This window comes from Echinops telfairi, unplaced genomic scaffold, assembly GCF_000313985.2.
Source record: "Echinops telfairi isolate 266 unplaced genomic scaffold, ASM31398v2 ScPeMD7_4225;HRSCAF=4972, whole genome shotgun sequence".
NCBI classification, from domain to species: domain Eukaryota; kingdom Metazoa; phylum Chordata; class Mammalia; order Afrosoricida; family Tenrecidae; genus Echinops; species Echinops telfairi.
The window spans coordinates 4,900,528-4,921,499 of NW_022108124.1; positions in this window are offsets into that span (position 1 = coordinate 4,900,528).

Here is a 20,972-nt window from a genome sequence, read left to right on the forward strand (position 1 = left end):
CTGGTGTTGTCCCCCGCAGGGCCATGGGCCAGTGAGGGGCATCACGGGAGACAAGCCTTTAAGACCCCAGATGCTATTTTATCTCATAGGCAGGCACCATCTAAATTCTTCACCACATTTTGCTCTAGCACTGTATCTTCTGTGTTCCCTTCTTGAGGGTGAGTATGGAGCAGGGCCATGGTGTAAGAACCAATATTTCTTAAGTTGGAACTAGGATTTAGTGCTAGCCCAAAACCCATTCCTGGATCTATGTTTTCTTTTCATCTGCCTTTGGCTCTCTTTAAAAATCTCCTTGTTCATTTATGGTAGAGAGTCTTGTTGATCATCCCCCTGAGGCATAATGATCTTCAGTTAATATTGTCTTTGATTAGCCCCTGGTACTAATTTTTTAAAGCCCTGTTGAGAGAGGGATATTGGGCCAATGTAGGCTAACTCCACATCACACTACAAAGCTTTAATCTTTAGGAAAGCAGACTATCACATTTTCCCCCATAGAGCAGTTAGTGGTTTTGAACCTCTGACCAATTGATTAGCAGTTGAGCTTTGACTCACTGCATTACTGTTGGTTCCAACACATATTGACCCCAGATATGGCAGAATGAAACACTGCCCAGTCCTGCATCATCCTCAAAAATGTTATGTTTGAGCTCATTGTTGCAGCCACTGTGTCAATCTATGCTATCTTCTTGAGGGTCTTCCCTTTTGACAGCCCCCTCTACTTTACCAAGCATGAAGTTCTCTGGGGACTGGCCAAAATATGTGAGACAAGGTCTCCCCATCCTGATTCTAAGGAGCATTTTGACTGTATTCTTCCAAGACAGATTTGTTGATTCTTCTAGAAGAGTATGATATATTCAGTATTCTTCTCCAATACCTAATTCAAATGCATCCATTTTCGTTATGCAACGTCCTTCCTTGTCCAACTTTTGCATGCATCTGAGGCAATTAAAAATACCATGGCCTCGGTCAGATGTGTCCTGTTCCTCAAAATGACACCCTTGCTCTTTAGCACTTATGTAAAAGATTGTGCACAGTATTAGGGAACCTGAAAACATTCTATGGCCAATGCAGCCATTGACTGGCATCGTCGACACAGTGCTGTGGCTTTAACTGTGCACGAGGTTAGCATTGCCTGAAATTTAGTTCTTCCTCTGCTTCAGTTGTCACACCATTAGCAATATCCTTGGGTGAGTAACCTAGGGTTAGGGATTAAGTTTAAAAACCATCTTGACATTTTTCTGCTTGCATTGGTTGGACTTAGGCTGAGATTTCATTAAATATTTAATTATATTTGGTTTGCTGCAGGGAAAGTCTAAAAAAGAATTCTTCATGGTGTTTTATTTTCACAGTTCACCTGCATTTCTTATTTGGGAATGAAATGCTTTCAAACACGTTATTTCAAGAATTTTGCTATATGTGCCCTCCTTCCAGTGTTTTAAATGTTACTTACAGAATGCATCTATCAAACGCTTTGTAAAAGGTTTCCACAGGGATGGGGAGGGTGTCCAATTGGAATTCTCAGCCACATATCCTATCTAAGCCTTTCCTTCATTTATAAATGCATGGTTCTCCCTGGCGCCTGCTCACTTTCCTCTACACCTCCTGAAAAAGTAGCAAAGTTACCCATGTTTTTAGAAATCCCCTTCCTTGGAGCTACGGGGGACATTTTTGCAAAGAGGGGAGTCAATCCCCGCAGGCCTCTTCTTCAATCATATTTCTGTATTGCCAAGAAAAAGCACCGTTTGCTTGAGCCACGTGACTCTGTGTCCTTTTCATTAATACTAAATAAAAGATTTTTAGGGTTGGCCAGTATGCCTCTTTTGAAACATTCCTCTTCATTAAACAATCCTTAGAAATGCCCAGCCCAGCCTGAATAGTAATCAAGTTCCCATTCCCTTTCTGCTTTTTGATTTGCATTTTTAGAGGAGGAGACTATAACTGGCACTGCTTCTAAACGTGCTTGCCTGGAATAAGTTAATCAATTAGGCCAAACCACTGCTTGAAGCTCTCTCTCTCTCTCTCCTTTTTTCTTTCTCTTCCAAAGGATTGTTGGGATTTTTCAGACTTCCAACTAATCCTGAAGAGTTCTCGCATACTTTGCGGATCTTCCTGAGTGTACCAGAAAGATGGAATTAAAAATAATCGCTGTATTCCGAACCACTAGGGGTCCCACTTCAAATTTTCTTTATTTTCCACATGGGTTGTCATCTTCCTTTGGAAAAGAACTCCCAGCTCATACATGCAGTTAGTTCCTAAAAGGTTATGAAGGAATATGGGAGTTGTCTTTGAGAGTTGAAAGTCTGTCAAGTGGAGGGGGTGCGGAAACATATTCAGTGTGCAGCTCTGAGTGATTGTCCCAGGACAAGTGGGTGAAAATTTTAGGAGACAAACCTTTTTTCCAGGGTGTGTTCTGGGGTCTGTGGAGTGTTAATAGTTTCTGAGGTTAGGGTGTGGACAGCTACACTGTTAAATAATTTAGGAAATACTGAGTTAATGCTGGTAAGCAGGTTTAATCGAAGTTAATGAGCGCTCTAAGTACCTAATAGGAGAATGTAGAATATCGTGTTTCTCAAATGTATTTGTCCATGAAATGCCCCCCCCCCACCCCCACCCCCCCGGGAACATACTAAAGGATACATCTTCAGAAAGCCCTCTGCTCCCTAACGTAAACATACATTGGACAATTATTAGTTAGCAGTCTTATAGGTGAGTTTTAGCTGTCATGAAAAGTTTTGGGACTTTGAACACAAATATGAGGAGACTTCACAAGGTTTGTGGAAAATTCTTTGTTCTTTTCATCCCTTTTTTTCCTATGAATGTCTTGAAGCCCCATTGTATAGACCCCTTGGGTTTCAATTTTTTTAAACTTGTAAAACAGGAAATAGAACTGAATATTCTTTCGGTTTCTATTGTTGGGTGCCGTGGCATTTATTTTTGAAGACTGGGCAGAGAGCACTTATATGGTTTTTTAAGTTGTAATTGTGGTAGAAGCAGATTGCCAGATCTTTCTCCTGTGGGACCATGACATGGGTTTGGACCATTAACTTGTTGGTTCGTAGTCAAATGCTTAACTGTTGTACCACCTGGGTTCTCCGTCGCTCCGTGTGGCCTCAGTAAGCCTCTGGTCTTCTGGAGTTGTTCACATCTGAACTGGATACCACTTGCTGGGTTTATTAGCATAGGGCATTCAAGCATCCACAGATGGTTGAACCAGCTGATGAGTGGGATTTCTTCCAATCCAATGGCCTATGATTGAAAAACATTTGAACTGCAGATGCAAGAAGATCAGGGACCATGACACACAGGTCCCTCTTTGATGGAGAAAGCAGAATGATTCCTCAGTTGCCTGGGGGGGTCTGTAGTTTTGGGAAGCAAGGACTTACATTGTTTTCAAGTGAGACCCCAGTGAGCTCCTATATCTCCCGAATTAGATCTCCAGCTGTGTGTGTGCGGGTTGGCTCTTATGGGCTTGCGACAGTTGATTATACAAATATTGTCTCAGTTTGCTCGGGGTCTGTGATACTATGTTAGTACTTGAAGTTGGTCATGGTGGACATACTTACACCATGGAAATTGACAGGTGCTATAGGTTAGTACTCGCTTGCTCCTAGAGACATATTATTATTTGCACTACTTACCAGTAGGCCACTTCAAGGATGGCATCAAAGGTTATCTTACAGGTGTGTTAGTCTTCTGAGGCTGCACTCGTCGATATCACTGCCATGTGACTAACTTCATACGCAAAATATAAGGTTCACTTAGTGATGATGTGGTGGCTTATTTTTGTTTGGATGTTTAAAGACCAGGAGAGTTTCTCTTGGTAACACCTACAGAATTTGGACATAAAGTGAATTATTTAAACTAGGGAGTTTCCAGTCATGCATAATGGACAATTAGAAAGAGGGAAAAAACATGTAAAATAGATGTTTTACCACAGAGACTGAAGCAATCAATATAAACTTGATCTTTGTACTTTAGTGAATCTAACCCAAAGTCCTGCTTAAGTGGCTGTTTTTTAAAATAATAGATATAAGTAAATTGAGGAGTTAATAAAGACACTGGATCATGAAATTTAGATCTAAAGAAATCTGAACAGGTTAGAATGACTCAGTATATTAGAGTGCATGTCAAGTGCTGCATTTGGATAAAAAACAAATAAACCAACATGTTTTCAAGTACCAGAAAGGGAAATATTAACTCTGCCTCAATACTTGTGGGAGAAGTGATCTTAATCAACAGCAAGAATCAATAGCCTGTCTCCTCCCTGCTACCCTTCTGTAAGGGGATGTCCAGCCAGTCAGGGTGCAGTGTAACAACAATGAACATACAGCTTTCCTCTAGTTCCTAAATGCTTCCTTCCCCGCCTGCCCCACTGTCATGATCCCAATTCTACCTTACAAATCTGGCTAGACCAGAGGGTGTACACTGGTACAGATAGGAACTGGAAACAGGGAATCCAGGGTGGATGATCCTTTCAGGACCAGTGGTGAGAGTGGCGATACCGGAGGGTGGAGGGAGGCTGGGGTAGAAAGGGGAAACCGATTACAAGAATCTACATATAACCTCCTCCCTGGGGGACAGACAACAGAAAAGTGGGTGAAGGGAGACATCAGACAGTGTAAGATATGACAAAATAAAATTTATAAATTATCAAGGGTTCATAAGGGATGGGGGAACGAGGAGGAAGGGGGAAAAATGAGGAGCTGATGCCAGGGGCTTAAGTGGAGAGCAAATGTTTTGAGAATGATGAGGGCAATGAATGTACAAATGCACTTTACACAATTGTTGTATATATGGATTGTGATAAGAGTTATATGAGCCCCTAATAACATGATTTAAAAAAAAAGAATCAATAGCCTGTGGTTACCAATGGGACAAATGTGTGTTCTTAGGTTGCAAGGTGAAATCTGCTTTGTCAGTCAGAGAAATAACAACCATATTCAATCCAACACCTACCAGTTCAAACCATCTGTTGACTGTTAAATCTTAAGAAGGATAGAGGCAGTCTTACGTGTATTGGAAGGAAGAGACTGAGATGATGGTGGGACTTTAAACTGTGCCATTGGAAAAGGGGCTGTAATTTCATGTACTTCTTGAACTGGGGCAGAGAAAACCATCTTGAGAAATGATACCTGTCTTGAGGTGTGTGAGAGGTTGTTAGATGAATGGATCCTTTGACCACCAAAGGGTAGAATTTGATCTTCAGATAGAAGCTCTTGGGAAATACGTTAGAATTCCTTGTCAAACTTTTTTGATAGTCCAAGCTTTTCAGAAAGGAAATGGACTGGGAAAATAAAGCATTATTTTGTGCTATTCTGTTATGAGGTGCTATCATGAGATGCAGTGGAGCTTTGAAAGGTGAAAGGACTGTTGTTAGGTGCCATTGAGTTGCTTCCTACTTGGCCTAGTGGTTATGCATTGTGCTGCAATCTGAAAGGTTGGCAGGTCAAATCCACCAGAAGCTCTGAGTAGAGAGACTGGACTTTTCCGACTCCAGTAAAACTGTTCTGGTCTCAGAAACCCACAGTGGGGCCAGCATGGATGGGATGCAGAACAGAAGGAATCCTTGCCTGGTCCCGGGCCATTCGCACAAGGGTTCTTGTGGGGGGGCCCATCCTTGTAGTCTTCCTTCTTTTCACTGCTCCTCGACTTTACCAAGCATCATGTCCTTTGCCAGGCCTGGTCTCCCCTGACCTGTCTGAAGTAGAGGAGACAAAGTCACTTCATCCGCTCTTCCAAGGAGCATTCTGGCTGTACTTCTTCCAAGATAGATCTGTTTGCCTTTTGGCAGTCCATGGTCCTTCAAACATTCTGTCCCAGCATCATAATTCAAGTACATCGATTGCTTGGGTCTTCCTTATTCAACGCCCAACCTTCACATGCAGCGGAAGCAATTTTTCAATTGCTCACGTTTTCAATTTGCGTGCCATGGCTTGGGTGAAGTTTAACTAAATCCTTAAAGTAACATCCTTGCTTTTCAACACTTTAGAAAGGCTTTGGGCAGCAGATTACCCAATGCAATGAATCAGTTCATCTCTTGACTGATGCATTCATGAACAATGATTAGAGATCCAAGTAAGATGAAATCTTTTCTGTTAATTATGATGTTGTTTATTGGTCTGGTTGTAAGAATTTATATTTTCTTTAAATTGTAATCCATAGTGAAGGCTACAGTATTAATTTTCATCAGCAAGTGCTTCAAGTCCTGCTCACTCTCAGCAGGCAACATTTTATCATCTGCATGTCACAGGTTGTTAATAAGCCTTTCACTAATCCTGATGCCACATTCTCCTTCATATCATCCAGCTTCTCTATTATTTGCTCAGCATTTAATTTGAATATGTATGGTAACAGGACACAACCCTGGTACACACCTTTCCTGATTTTAAACCCTGCAGTATTCTCTTATTCTATTCATATATCTGCCTCTTGATCGATGTACAGGTTCTGCATGAACACAATTTTGTCTTAGAATTCCCTTCCTTCTCAAGACAATCCTTAGATTTTATACTCTACACAGCTGAAGGCTTTTGCATAGTCAATAGGACAGAAGCAAACATCTTTCTGGTATTGTCTGCTTTCAGTCACGATTCACCTGACACTAGCAATGATATCCCTTGTTCCATCTTCTCTTCTGAATCTCGCCCGAACCTCTGCTAGCCCCCTGTCAATGTTCTGCTACAGCTGTTGTTGGGGTGATCTTCAGCACAATTTTACTTGCATGTCATATCAATGATATTGTTTTATTATTTGCACATTCTGTTGGCTCACCTTTCTTCTAATCAATTGGCCAGGTAGTTTTCTCCCCAAATCTTCGTAGACAAGTGAATGCTTCCAGTGCTTCATCAGCTCGTGAAACCATGTCACTTGGTATTCTGTCAATACACGTTGTTGTTAAGTGCCATGGCCACTCTGAGCACAACAGGACAAAACCCCGCACAGTTCTGCACCATTCTGCTGAGTCCAGTGTTGCAGCCGTGGTGTCAGTTCACCTTGTGGAGGGCCTTCCTCTTTTTCGCTGCCCTTCCACTTTCTCAAGCAGAATGTCTTTCTCCAGGGACTGGCCTCTCCTGATAATATGTCCAAAGCATGTAAGATGAAGGCTTGCCATCCTTTCTCTATGGAGTGTTTCTTCCAAGACAGATTGGTTTGTCCTTTTGGCAGTTCATGGATCCTTGTTTTAAGCCATTGCGTGCAGTGCAGCTTCAAGTTTTTCTTTCAGCACCATTGGTTCTTGACCACGTGCTACCTCCTAAAATGATAGAAGGTTGACTAGTTCCTTTTGGTGCAGTGACTCTGTGAACTCTTTCCATCTTCTTTTGATGCTTCCTGAATCCTTCAATATTTTGCCCATAGCATCTTTCAATATTGCAACTAGAGGCATGTGTTCACCCCACCCCACCCCAGTTCTTTCAGCTTACGATATGCTGAGTGTGGTATTCCTTTGTCTGGTTTTCTAACTCTAGATCTTTGCACCTTTCATTATGATACTTTACGTTGTCTTCTCAATCTACAAATCAGTTGTCTGCCAGTTTGTTGTTCTGGGGTGGCTTGAGTGTTTCTGGGATGCTGGAAATTATGTCACTGGTATTTTAAATACCAGAAGAGTCGCTCAAAGTGAACAGGTGTCAGCAGAGCTTCCAGACTACAAAGAAGGACTTGGGCGTCTACTTCTGAGGAATTAGCCACTGAAAACCTTGAGAAAGGCCTAGAACAACTAAAATATCCAATTCTATGATTCTGGGCTTTTAATCCTAGCTTAGGTGTGCTAATAAATCCTAATAAACACATGTTAATCAAGAATAAAGGGGGATACAATTTAGACATATATTGTAATAAGTTAAAACTAATACTGGGAAACAAAACAAAACAAAATGTCATTAGGCCAGGTATGTGAGTTTCTTCTTGAGGGTAGTTTAACTTTGCATTGGCTTTCACCAGAGAGCCATTTGCCCATTTTATAGTTTGCCCACCAACGAATAGCTAGTAGTAAGTTTGGGGAATGATCTGCTTAAAGCTGTGGGGAAACTTTATAGACTGGGGGTTCAAACTAGATGGATATTCTGTCACTTAGTTATATGGCGAGGCATCCTGCCATGTTCTACTAAATGTTAGGGTTTAATAAGACTGAAGCAACTCAATAGAAAGTAGGTACATATCAAGTGCCTATTATATGCTAGGCAAGAAATATATTGAGACTTGTTATGCTTCACAGAGTTATATAGATAATGGTTCTCATTCATTATTCTTTGGAACTGATTTTTAATCTAATACACCTAAGGTTTTATTCAGTGATTTAAAAAAAAAGGATTTTTTTACCTCAACTGAAGAATCTCAGAGTGTCTTGGTATACTTCATAAATTTTCTTTTGTGACCAATTTATATGCGAACAAGGCTAGGAAACACAAGGTAGTGTAATAGTTACATGTTGGGCTATAACTTTCAAGGTCAGAGGTTCGAAACGACCACCTGGTCCATGGGAGAAAGACTGAGCTTTCTATTCCCATAAACAGTTACAGTCTTAGAAACCCACAGGGGCTGTTCTATCCTGTCCTCTAGAGTCACTATGAGTCGGCATAGACTCAATGGCAGTCAGAGAATTCTCAGTTGGAAACAACAAAACTATAAGACTAATGTTTGTTGAATTTGGTTGTATTTATTTTTAGTTATATAGTGTAATAATATGGGTTAAAGTTGTAATATTTGCTAATGTCTGACAGCATGGAAAATGATTAGCTAGTGAATCATTCTCTTTTTTACATTTTAGATTTAATATTCTCTTTTTTACATTTTACATTTAATATTTTGGGGTGACACTCCAAAAGTATTAAAGTGGAAGTTGAAAAACATTGATTATTGATCCTTCAGAATGAGGATCTGTCCAATAATATCCTAGAATTTAATAGAAGGAAAATTTTTTCTTTATCTTTTCCCCCAATAGTTTTCTTGGCAAATAACTTACATATCATACAATTGAATAGTTCAGTTGTTCAATCATATCAAGGGGAATTGTACAATCACCACCACATCTATCCTAGAGCATTCCCTCCTCCCCACAGTTGAATTGCCTTTCAAATGAGTTGTGCCGTCACTATCAGTTCTAGTGCTCCCTCCACTCTCCTGCCTTCATTATTCATTCCCGAAGTCCCCTTTCCTTCTCTCCCACTCCTCCCTCCTCCCTGCATTCCCTCTAGCACTTCGTATCAGTTAGTATCATTATATATCCACTCCTCCTGTGCTTCACAGCTGGGAAACCCCACAGAAAACAATGAAAAATAAATCGTTCTCAAAAAGGTCTTTTAAAATATGCTTTCTTCCTTCCTTCTCTGTCTCCCCTCTGCATTCCCGTCTCTCTTCTTCTTTTAAAACAGATGTCTTTTGATATTTCTCCATCTTTTTCTTTTCTTCTGTGGGATAGGAAAGGTTTCTCTCCAGGTTGTCATGCTGGCGCTGTGAGGTCAGCTGCAGCTGCTCAGAAGTTTTTTCCCTGAAGGCGTCAGCTATCCAGAGCAATCAAACTATTGTCTGTCCCCCACCGTAGGTGGGGCTTACACCCTACTGATAAGCATAGTGGTAGTTTCCCTGGAGAGCTCAGAATAAGTCAAGCCAGCTCAAGGATGACCAAGGTTAGGCTGCCATTTTGAATCTAGGATCTGCCCATCTTGTCATATGTGTACCCTTAATCCCTTCTCTTCCTATTGCATGTACACCCCTAGATCGTCCCCCTCCCATTGCTGTATTGCCTATGGTGCAACCCCTTCCTGTGATGTATGTGGTTGCCTGTAATGAGGGGGGCTTGCATGCCCCTAAGTATATATAAACCTTGGTTATAAATATGTTCTCTTCTCCTCTCATCTCCCACCTCCACGTGGACCACAAAGAGGAGTTGAGGTGAACATGCTACCATAAAATGTGTCTAACTCCTTTATTATATTCTGTCTCCTACCTCTCCTATATGCTGTAATCTTTATAGACTATCGCTGTACAATTGTGCCTATGGATCTCCCACGATTGTCAAAGGCTGGTTACTCTGACATTCTTCCACAAAACTCATTCAGTTACTCTGAAAGGCACTCAGTCCCGAATCCTAGTTTTCTTCCTTTCTCATCTTTCTAATGATTAACAACCACTATCTTATTTCTGTTTCAGTTTCATATACATCTTAATATCACATATGCGTTCCAGTTATTTTTGGAAATAGCCGAATTTACATGATATATACATTTCAAATAATGTAGGTCAGAATTAACCATCATAGATGAAAGTGTTTACATCTCACAGATATTTTTTAAAGTCTTACACTCTAGATTTCATGCCAGAGAATTAAACTCAATTATAAGGAAAGATCTTACACTCATATGACAATATTAAATGTAATTTACAAGGAGAAGTGCCATCTGTTTCAACTGCTTACAGTAATCAGAGTGAGTATTTGCAAAATAAATACATTGCTTCCTCTCTGCCTATATCTTCATCCCCCAAGATGAGCAAAATAATTATATAATTGTACAGAGAGTCTTGAAATGAGGAGACTGACTACATCCAAACCAGAGGCAAAGATTGATTAGAGGGGTGTATAGAGCTCTACAGGACTGTCCTAGAGGGTTGAACTTGCTTAGAGCGGGTCTGGTTTGGTTTTGATAGGGCAGGCAAAATCTACAGTAGAAGCAGGGGTGGAGTGAGCGTTGATGGGCTAAGCCTATATAAAGCTTTCTTGCCAGAGAATAAATCAATCTTTCCTGGATAGAAAGATCCAGGCGGTGTTCTAGAGCACTGGTTGCCTAACTTTTCTGCATGCTGGAATCATCTGGGATCCTTTAAAACTCAGAAGCTTTGGGTCACTGGAGAGAGGGTATGGAAGTCAATGTGACACAGTTTTTCTTTGGATAGAAGGCTTTGTCTGCAGCAAAGCTACATCCCCATTAAATTCTGGAGGATATGGGTAACTAGTGTTTTGGTTTTAATTTTTCTTTAGAAAGACACTGCTGTTATGATTTGAATGTGTCCCTCCACTCCCCCTAAATGTATGTTGAAATCCAAATCCCTCATACCTGTGAATAGAACCTTCAAGGATTTTTGAAGTTGTGATTTAGTTAAATTAACATCTTGGAGGAGGGTGGTACTTGAGCCTCTTGTTGGTGGTCTTTTAATAGAAGACTCAAGGAGAGAAGAACTGAAGAATAATGGCAATGTGGAAACACATCGTCAGGCCTAGGGATGTCTGGGCTACCTGAAGCTGGTAGAGAAAGTAAAGAATCTTCTTCCAGGAAATTTAAAGTGATCATGACCTTGGTGACACATTGATTTGGATTTCTAGCTGAAAGAACTTGGAGACAATCAATTTCTGTTGCTATAAGTTTTACTTATGTTCATGAAACCATATGGAACAAATGTAATTGGTGGCTAGTCTGTTGTATGTAATCTATCTGCTCTAGGCAGCAATGTTGTTTGACATGGCTACGACCCTTTAGTTCTGGCTTTAGTAAACTTTTGCCTTATCCTTCAAGACCATGTATTGTGTTCACAGAAGGAATCAATTGCTTTAAATATTCAAATGAATATTTTGACAACCAGCAGATACTAAGTGCTTGTGGTTAAGCATGCAGGGGCTGGAGCTCATTGTCTAGTTTTGAATGCTTTCCCCACCATTCACTAGCGTTGAGACTGTGGGCAAATTATTGAACGCCCTTCTCCTCAATAAGCAGTCAATAGAAAGTGGAAAGTGTGAGTTGTATTGGTGAGAGCCTGGCAACCCATGTCTTATTGTTAATTGTCATCAAGTCAGCTCAGATTCACGGTGACCTTATGTGTAACAATCCAAAATTGGTCCAAAATGTTATAATTAATTATAATTATGATCCTATACCATCTTCATGATTATTAGGTTGAGTCTGTTGTTGGAGTTTGGGGTCAATTCATCTCACTTTGAGTTTTCCTTGGTCTGCCATCAAGCAATGGACAATATTCTTAACTGTTTTCACCAGTTAAGTTTTGGAAGTTGCTCATCAGGTCTTTATTCCTAATCTATCTTAGTCTAAAACACTGAGTGATTCTGCTGGTATTTAAAATGCCAGTGGCATTACTCCTAATATCATATGTGGTAGTTACCTAATCTGGTGTCAATTTGGGACTTGAGAGGATTAAGAGTGAAGGGGTGGAGGGATCGGGTCATAGCCAATGAGGCCGCTGTGTGGGCATGGCCTTCCCCTGAGGTTTCCTGGGAATTCCTGTATTTCCTTCTTGGAGGCAGAAAACACTCTCTCTCAGCTCACTCCCTGAGAGACGCTCTACTGACAAGAACATGGCACTACGCTGATAGACCCCATGCCCTGGGAACTGGAGAAGCCACGTGGAGACCCCTGCCAGCACTGAGATGCTTCTACCATCACTGGATCCAAAAGACTTTGCACCCACTGGCCTGTGATCTTCTTGCATTTGGCATCATTGCATGTGTTTCATGACTCAGAAGAGGACTTTATAGATTGGTATCGGACGTATGGGCTGATATTGGAATTATGGACTTGATGTGGACTGGGCTGGGGTGTTTTCTCAATATTAAACTACTCTTGTATATAAAGCTCTTTCTCATACACATGTGAGAGCTTATACACATATGAGAGCTTATGAATTTGTTTCTCTAGTCTACCCAGACTAACACATCATAGAAACACTCAAGACTTCACAGTAAATCAAACTGAAAGATGGGTGGTAGGCCAGTTCCTAGAGCTGGCTAAATTCCAAAGGATGTGATGCTTCAGAGTGCTTAGCATATAGGGGTGGGGAGAGTTCTGGGAGAGGCTATTTACTGATGTTTACCAGACTCTATAAGCAAAAGCTACAATATTGACAGCAACATGATGTTGCTCAGGGATATCTTCAAAGGTGTGTATTGAGGTGGGGTAATGGAACCATAGGAACTTCTAAACAGTGAACTAGGCAATTGCTTTATATTTCCAAGTGGTCTGACTGTCCCTAGAGACATTGAAGAGAAATGTTGCAGCTGACATATTGGCTTGATTTTCTAGCATTCAAATATAAGAAATATATTTTTGTTATTATGTTAGCTAATTTATTGCTTTGTGGATGGAGACACATCTGGCAAGACCAAACTGGTGATCTGGGCTTCTTCAAATGCTTTGAAACTGGGGAGATAACTTCAGTCCAGAGACATGTGGCTTCTCAGGATGTACGTCACCGAATTTTGCCTTTAAAAGCAACAATGGATTCTGGAGTCTACTGTGTATGTGTGCAAAAGAGAAGAGAGAGAGAAGGATGAACACAAGGAGAGAGACACTCAGATTTTCAGATGGGAGTCTATTTATTCTTTTGATTGGGGGCTCTTACAGCTCTTATAACATTCCACACATCAATTGTGTCAGGCATATTTGTACATATGTTGCCATCATCACGGTATTCTTTTCTTCATCATAATTTTGTGAGTTAGTCTGGGATTAGGCTATTTTTACAGGAAAAGTTGGAGCCTAAATTGGAACCAGGTTGATTACTGCCACTGAGGGGAAATCTTATATAACGTTATCTAGGTTTACAGAATCAATTATTTTTTATTTTATGATTTTGGGTCCTCCACACTTAGGTTGTCCTACAATAGAATCTAATAGATGACAGGGTTGATGTACAAAAAAAATGTTTTCCTCCAGATTAGAAATTTTGTGATGGGGGAGCAGACCCAAGGTTTCTAAGGATGCTTCACTCAGTGACCATCTATTTGTGGGAGGGTTTGGGCATTACACATCAAACAAGTCAATGCCATCTTAATTTAGAATGCACACAAGTTTTGTTCGTGGGGGTTGCCCAAGGTCACTAGAATTGCCTCCACCTATTTTATCAGCTCCATATCTCAAACAGGGACAATGCCAGTCAGCAAGGACCATAATCTGTCCAGCACTATCTGGTGCTGATTGCCCCCCCCCTCCCCGTGCCCCATCTTAAATGCTTTTAGTGCTAGGGAGTATCAACAGGCATATCAGCCTCTGTTCTATTTACATAGGTCTTGGGAGCTCATCTATATATCCCATTATTCCATCCAGCGATCCTTACATTATCCAAATCCAATCATTCCCCTTAAACCATGACATATCAGGTAGTTATTATTAGGAAAATATGAAGGAGATTCTGAGTACATTTGTAAGTGATTCTGAGAGTATCATCAACGTGATCTACATTGTCATCTATGCTTGTCTGAGAATAAAGTACAGTCAGAATTGTGGCTAGAGGGAGGATGAAGTAGTAATGTTTGAGTGGCGATAGTCCTGGGTATTTCCCACATGTTTGGGATTGTAGTATAAGCAAAAGAATAATTTATTGCTTTTCTAATTGTTTTGCCTGCTTACAATAGTAATTAGCATTCACCGCTATATCCTTTTTTTTCCTTTGTAGAATAATAAGTTGATTAATTTGTTGGTATAGCTGAAATATCACACTTTCTTATGTGTGATAAGATACCTTATGTGTGATAAGACACATATCACACTAAATATCTCAGATATTTAAGGATATTGGCTAGATAGAGCAATTGAAAAATAATGTATTGTGGAACATGTGAAATTTTAATATGAGATAAGTTAATTAAAAAAAACACTACTTCTAAGAGTTATTTTCCAAAGTAGAGCCATCAAAGAATAAAATGGTTTGCTAGATCAGATGATTTGGTTTTAGAAAAATGGCAATATAAGTAGAAATTTATGTACTCATACATCTACTCGTATGTAGGTATGTGTGCATGTTGTATATCCACTGGAAATGTTCACTTTCCATCTATATTCACCCATACATACATACATATCTTTTCCTCTCTCACTCCATTTATCTGTGTACCTTTGTACAGAACAGGGTGAACTACTCATAGCATTGGTGGATACAGATAACGTCACTGCCACAATAAATAAATCATTCCTTTCCAGCACATGAATCTTTAGAGATCTATAGAAGGAACACCAGAATCTCCTTTCATTGCATTTTACGTTACTATTTTAGTTCAAAATACAAGTTCAGTGAAAGAGTCTGAATATAGTGTTGCTCTAATATTTTCTTGCCCGACCGAGATTCTACTTGGATCTTTCTAGCAGCACTTGTTTATTCAGACTGAAAAACGCGAGGGCCCTTTCATGCACGGGGACGATGTGCGTGTAGAAAACGTCTTCCAAGAGCAAGAAAAAAGGTTCAAGATGGGCATTCAATTTCTTATTTTTTCCCTTGAGAAGAGAATAGCTGAAATGTCACTTTATAGTTTGGAAAAGTCTGTGATATGAGTGAGAAGATGTTAGGGAAAACAGTAGAGATACACTAAGAAAACAATAACTGGTTCTTTCCTGTGTGTGAATGTGTGTGTGTGTGTGTGTGTGTGTGTGTGTGTTGGCCTCATGCAGTGAACGTTTCTGAAAGTGTAGCACAGCTGGTACCCGGACAGTGCGTCATGATCTCTGCAACATGAAATAATTCTCCATTCATCTGCTTCGTAATTATGGGCTGTCAAATGTCCTTCTTCTGTTTGTTTTAAAAATAAACACCCATCCGGATCATTTTAACCATTTTTGTGCTTTCCAACTGTTCTGTTTGCATCACTGGCTTGAATGTCACCCAGAGCTGTTGAAAGCGGTCTGTGTGGCATTAGATTCCGTGACCTTTCATTTCACAGAGGTCAACAGTTGGCTTTTAAGTGGTAGTAAATTTCAGGCACCACTGATTCAGACTGGGCAGCTAAGGGGGAAAGGCTTTATCTCTCTGGAATCCTTGTGGAATAGCCAGTCACTCAAAAAGCAATTTTGAATCTTTTCCACAAAGCACAAAGATTCATGCCACCGCCAGAGTGACAGAAAAGGAGACACGACTGCTGTACAAACCGAGTAGATTTTTCATTGCTTTATTTTTGTGATGGGAGGATACTCTGAGTTGCTGGCCCAAATTCTGTGATCTTTAGGAGGCTTTAGGACCATGGATAAGTAAATATATTAATTCATCTTATTAATGATTGTAATTTTCAAAGGAGATATTTGAACGGGAAACATCAAGCTGATTTCTCCAAACGACAGAATCAGTTGCAATTTTTTAAGGCTTGCCATCTCTCTGACCAGCTGTTTAGTACCGACCTGGTATTCCCTGATGTAGATCATCCGCTTCATTCTAGGAGAAAGGATGACATGTGGAGCATGGGCCGCCTACTAGTTTGTCCATGTCAGGGTACTATTGTTGCTGTCAGGTGTGCCATCACATAGATTCCAGTTCAAAAACCGAAATCTAAACCACTGCTGCCAAGTTCATGCTAACTCATATCGAAACTGTAGACCAGAGTAGAACTGCCCTCTAGGCTTTCCAAGGCTTCAGTCTTTATAGAAGCAGACTTCCTCTTCTTTCTCCTGGGCACTCAAACTGCCAACTTTGGGGCTCGCAGCTGAGAGCTTAATCACTGGGTCACCAGGGCTGTTTCAAGCACATGGCGACCCTGTCTTCCCAGATAGTACCTGCTGTTCAAGATGACAGAAGCTTAGACACATACTGCTTCCTGGCCAAGAGCAGTTACAAATTACACTGGGATTTTGTCTATGAAACCGTTTTCTCTAAATGCTTCTATTTCATAATGCTTCTTTGGTCTTCTTCTCAGGGCCAGGGGGTGGGTTGGGGGTGGGGAGGAGAGGTTTGGGGATGAGCTATGCCTCTGCTGAAGGTTACCCTATGTGGAAGCTTGGAGCTAGTCAATGCAGAAAGTAGACATTGCTGTATGCCTCACCTTGACTTGAGTTCTTCAGGCTCACAAATCATGACATGCTCTACTGCTAGTCAGAAGGTGGGCCATCGTCACCCGAGATGCCTCAGAAGACAGGCCTGTAAATACACTTCGGAAATATCATAGGCTTGAAAGCCCCACGTAGCAGTCCAGTACCATACCCGTGGGTCAGCGTGAATGAGTCCAAATCAACTTTACGGCTACGAAAAACAACAATCCTATGATCCTGCAAAACTTGGCAGAAGTGTTTTGTTTTTTTTTTTTAATTTATTGAGGGCTTGTATAATTCATCACAATCCATGCATCCATCCATCCATGGTGTCAAGCACATTTGTCCATTTGTTGCCATCATCATTTTCAAAACATTTTCTTTCTACTTGAGCCCTTTGTATCAGCTTCTCATTTCCGCACCCCCTCCTACCCTCACTAACCCTTGTTAGTTTATAAATCATTATTATTTTTTCATGTCTTACACTGACTGATATCTCCCTTCACCCACTTTTCTGTTGTCCATCCCCCTGGGAGAGGATTATAGATAGATCATTGTGATCAGTTCCCCCTATCTTACCCCACCTTCTCCTTCCCCTTCTGGTATGGCCACTCTCAATATTGGTCCTGAGGGGTTTATCAGTCCTAATTCCCTGTGTTTCCAGCTCTTATCTGTACCAGTGTGTATTCTCCGGTCTACTTGCTTTCAATGCACTCTATACTCCTTTTTCAGAGCATAAATCACAGCTAATAAATAGCTTCTGTATGATTTTTAAAAAACCTTTAAAAAATCATTTCATTGGGGGCTCATACAACTCTTATCACAGTCCATTAAAAAAAAACCAAACTTTTTATTGTGAGCTTGGTAAAAGTTTACGAGTTTTGCCTTCAACAATATAAACATATCTTGTTTCAACTCATCCACTTCCATCCCTTCAGTGTACCACGCCTTATGCCCTTTCCTCCGAGTGCTTCCTTTGTTTTGCCTCCTTCTTGCCCAGTCCTGTCTCATTTGGTCAATGCTGCCTTTTGATCTTAAATGATTGATTATTCTAAGTTGGGCGGGAGGGGATTTAGTTCCAGTCCTGAAGTTGAGTAAGCGACACAGTTTAGGGGGACCTACCAGCCTCTATCTGACCAGTAAACGTGGATTTGAGTTACCCTCCTCATTGCTTGCCCCCTTCTCCAGGGCCTTCTAATGTGACCATTTTCATCGCAGTTGGCAGTGGTTTCGGGGATCCATTTAGTTAGGGTCTAGGGCTGTGGAGACTGATGTTTGTGTTCCAGTCGTCCACTGGATTAATTGTTTGCACTTCTCTTTAGATTTTCATCATTCTTTTTCCCTCCAAATGGGAAGAGGCCAATATTTGCACATTAAATGGCTTCTCATGAGCTTTTAAGACCCCAACAACTACTCATCAAGGTAGAATGTGGAACGTTGTCTTAGAGGACTAAGTTATGCCGATTGATCTTAGTGTTCCCTAATAATATGAGCTGAGTCTCCAGGCCCAGAGACTCATGCACACAGGTTATGTTTAAGAAGTTTACATAAGGTAAATATATGTATATGTATATGTATATATATATAAACACACACAAATATCCTCTGTCACATCTATATATAGATATTCATGGGTATACTGCAACTCTCCCTCTTATCTGTATTCAGTCTGTGTGTCCAAGAATTACTCATAGCGGTGAGAGAATATCATTTAAAAGTGCTTTAGGGGAAATTTCACAGAGCAATTTGACAATTTTGACACAAATTGTCCAGTGACATCAATTACAATTTTCGTAATGCTGCCAGTATTCTCTTCACTTCTGTTCTCGTTGTTCCAGGTCCAGTGCTCAAATCTCACTGTCCTTTATCTTCTCAGCTTCACCTTTTGACCTTTTGCTCTCATATAGATTGTTCTCACAGGAGCACTGTACTCCTGGGAGCTAGCTTTTATTTTGGGTGTCAATCTGTTATTTCGATAAAAGGTGACCCCAGGGGATAGGTTTGATTCAAGATTTAAAGAACACATCACAGCAAAAATATCAACAGTTCTTTATGTGATTATTTTGCAACGTCTCTTTTTCCTACCAGCCTGCGGTCATCAGGACAGGAGTAATCTCTTCCTTGTTCATCATCATATGTCTACTCTTTGACTACATTTGTGTTCTTAGATCACAAATGCTGCATATTTTTTAAATGAATGGATGAATAGCACTGTGTGTTAGTCTGGATGATTGGATCCACTTTTTTTATTTAAAATACTTACTATATAGCACCTATATCTTCTGTGTTCCCTAACTGAGGGAGATCAATACTGTAACAATTTAGTAAGTATTCTAAATACAGAAATCTGATCCAGAGAAACAAATCCATAGAAACTCATATGTGAATATGGAAGAGCTTTATATAGAAGAACAGTTGAATATTGAGAAAACATCCCAACCCAATCCAGATTAAGTCCATAGCCATATGTCCAATACCAATCTGTAAAGTCCTATTCAGATTCATGAAACACATGCAATGATGCCAAATGCAGGACGATCACAGGCCAGTGGGCTGGAAATCTTCTGGATTCAGTGGCGTTATAAACATCTCAGCGCTGGCAGGGGTCTCCACACGGCTTCTCCAGCTCCCAGGGCTACATCAGAGTAGGTCCAGGCGGCTTCTCCTCAGGGATGTCTTGCAGGAAGTGAGCCTTGTCAGTAGAGAGTCTCTAAGGGAGTGAGCCGAGAGAGAGAAGTATCTCCCACCTCCAAGGAGGAAAACAGGAATTCTCAGAATCTTTAGGGGAAGGCCATGCCCACACAGAGGCCTCATTGGCTATATCCTGATTGACAGCCTAGATTCCACCCCTACACTCTTAATCCTCAAATTGACACCAGATTATGTAACTACCACACACTGCTTGAGTAGTAACTGATTATTTTTGATATTTGCATGCTTAATAATATCATGATTAATGTGGATATGCAATGGCTTAATTGAGAACCTCTCAGAGTAAGAGAGTGACCCCCCCAAAAAAAAGTCAGAATGGTGACTTCTGAGTACAGCCCGAAGTTGAGGTAACCACCCAAAAAGAAGGGCTAGGACAAGGAGAGCAAGTTAGCCCATGCTGTCTATGCCTTTGACCTACCTACCAGTCGCTTCTCAAGAACTTCTGAAAAAGCATAGCCTTTCAACCCACACTTTTGATCTAAGGGAAAGAATTTATTCATTTCTACATTTCTTCTGGTAATTAAAAAAAAAGGAATGACTCAAAGGCAATTTCAGTTTGATATTTTTCCCCCACAAGTCTTTTCCAGTTAGCCCATTGTTGTGCACTGTTAGGTACAGCTTTTTATATTCCTTATCAAACTTCCTTTTTGAGCCAAGTGTGCTTATATCTTCTAAACTGAAAGCATCCTTTGTCATGTTGAGAAAGGTTTCATTTGTCTTGAGGCTTTGCTGCTTTGTTAAAGCTACCTGAGTGAGACAACATCAACTCCATTTTCTGTTTCATAATACAGGCAGTCCATGGGCTACAAATGTCTAACAGACAACTTGAACTTGCCCTTTAATGTATGCAAATCTGCCCTCATGTTACAATGTTTGAACTTACCCTCCACACAACAAATTTCTTCACTTGCTGCACCAGTGGCTTTTTAAGCAATTGAAAAGGCTTCCAGCCTTTTCTTGCTCTAAGAACTTTTTGTACCTGCCCTAACTTACCTACAATTCCACTTAAACATATGCTTAGGAACAGATCTGATGCTCAACTCACAGACTGCCTGTATAACAATTCTGCAGTGTTTGTAAGATCTGCAATGGAAAGCCCTGCTGGCACTGTGGGCTAGGTCTTAGTGGCTAACCATGAGATTGATGGTCGAAAACCACTAGCTGCTCCATGGGAGAAAGACCTTTGCTCTTACAGAGCTTTGCAGTCTCAGAAACACTACATAGGGTAACTCTGAGCTGGGATCAACTTGGTAGCAGTGGGATTTTTGTTATATAAAGATAATATAACCTGACCCATGTTGGCCACTGATTGATTTCATTTGACTGGTAGATTGGTGCTTTATACAGTAGAGAATGAAGAACTGTTGAGAAGGTCAGTGTTTAGAGCTTCCAGGATAACTAAAATATCACTGTAGTTCTTACTTTAATTCATTCTAGAAGATTGTACTCAATCAATGAGTGTTCAATATTGTAACCATTTTTTCCCCAAAGCCATTTTATTGGAAGTTAATACAGATATATCATTCCATA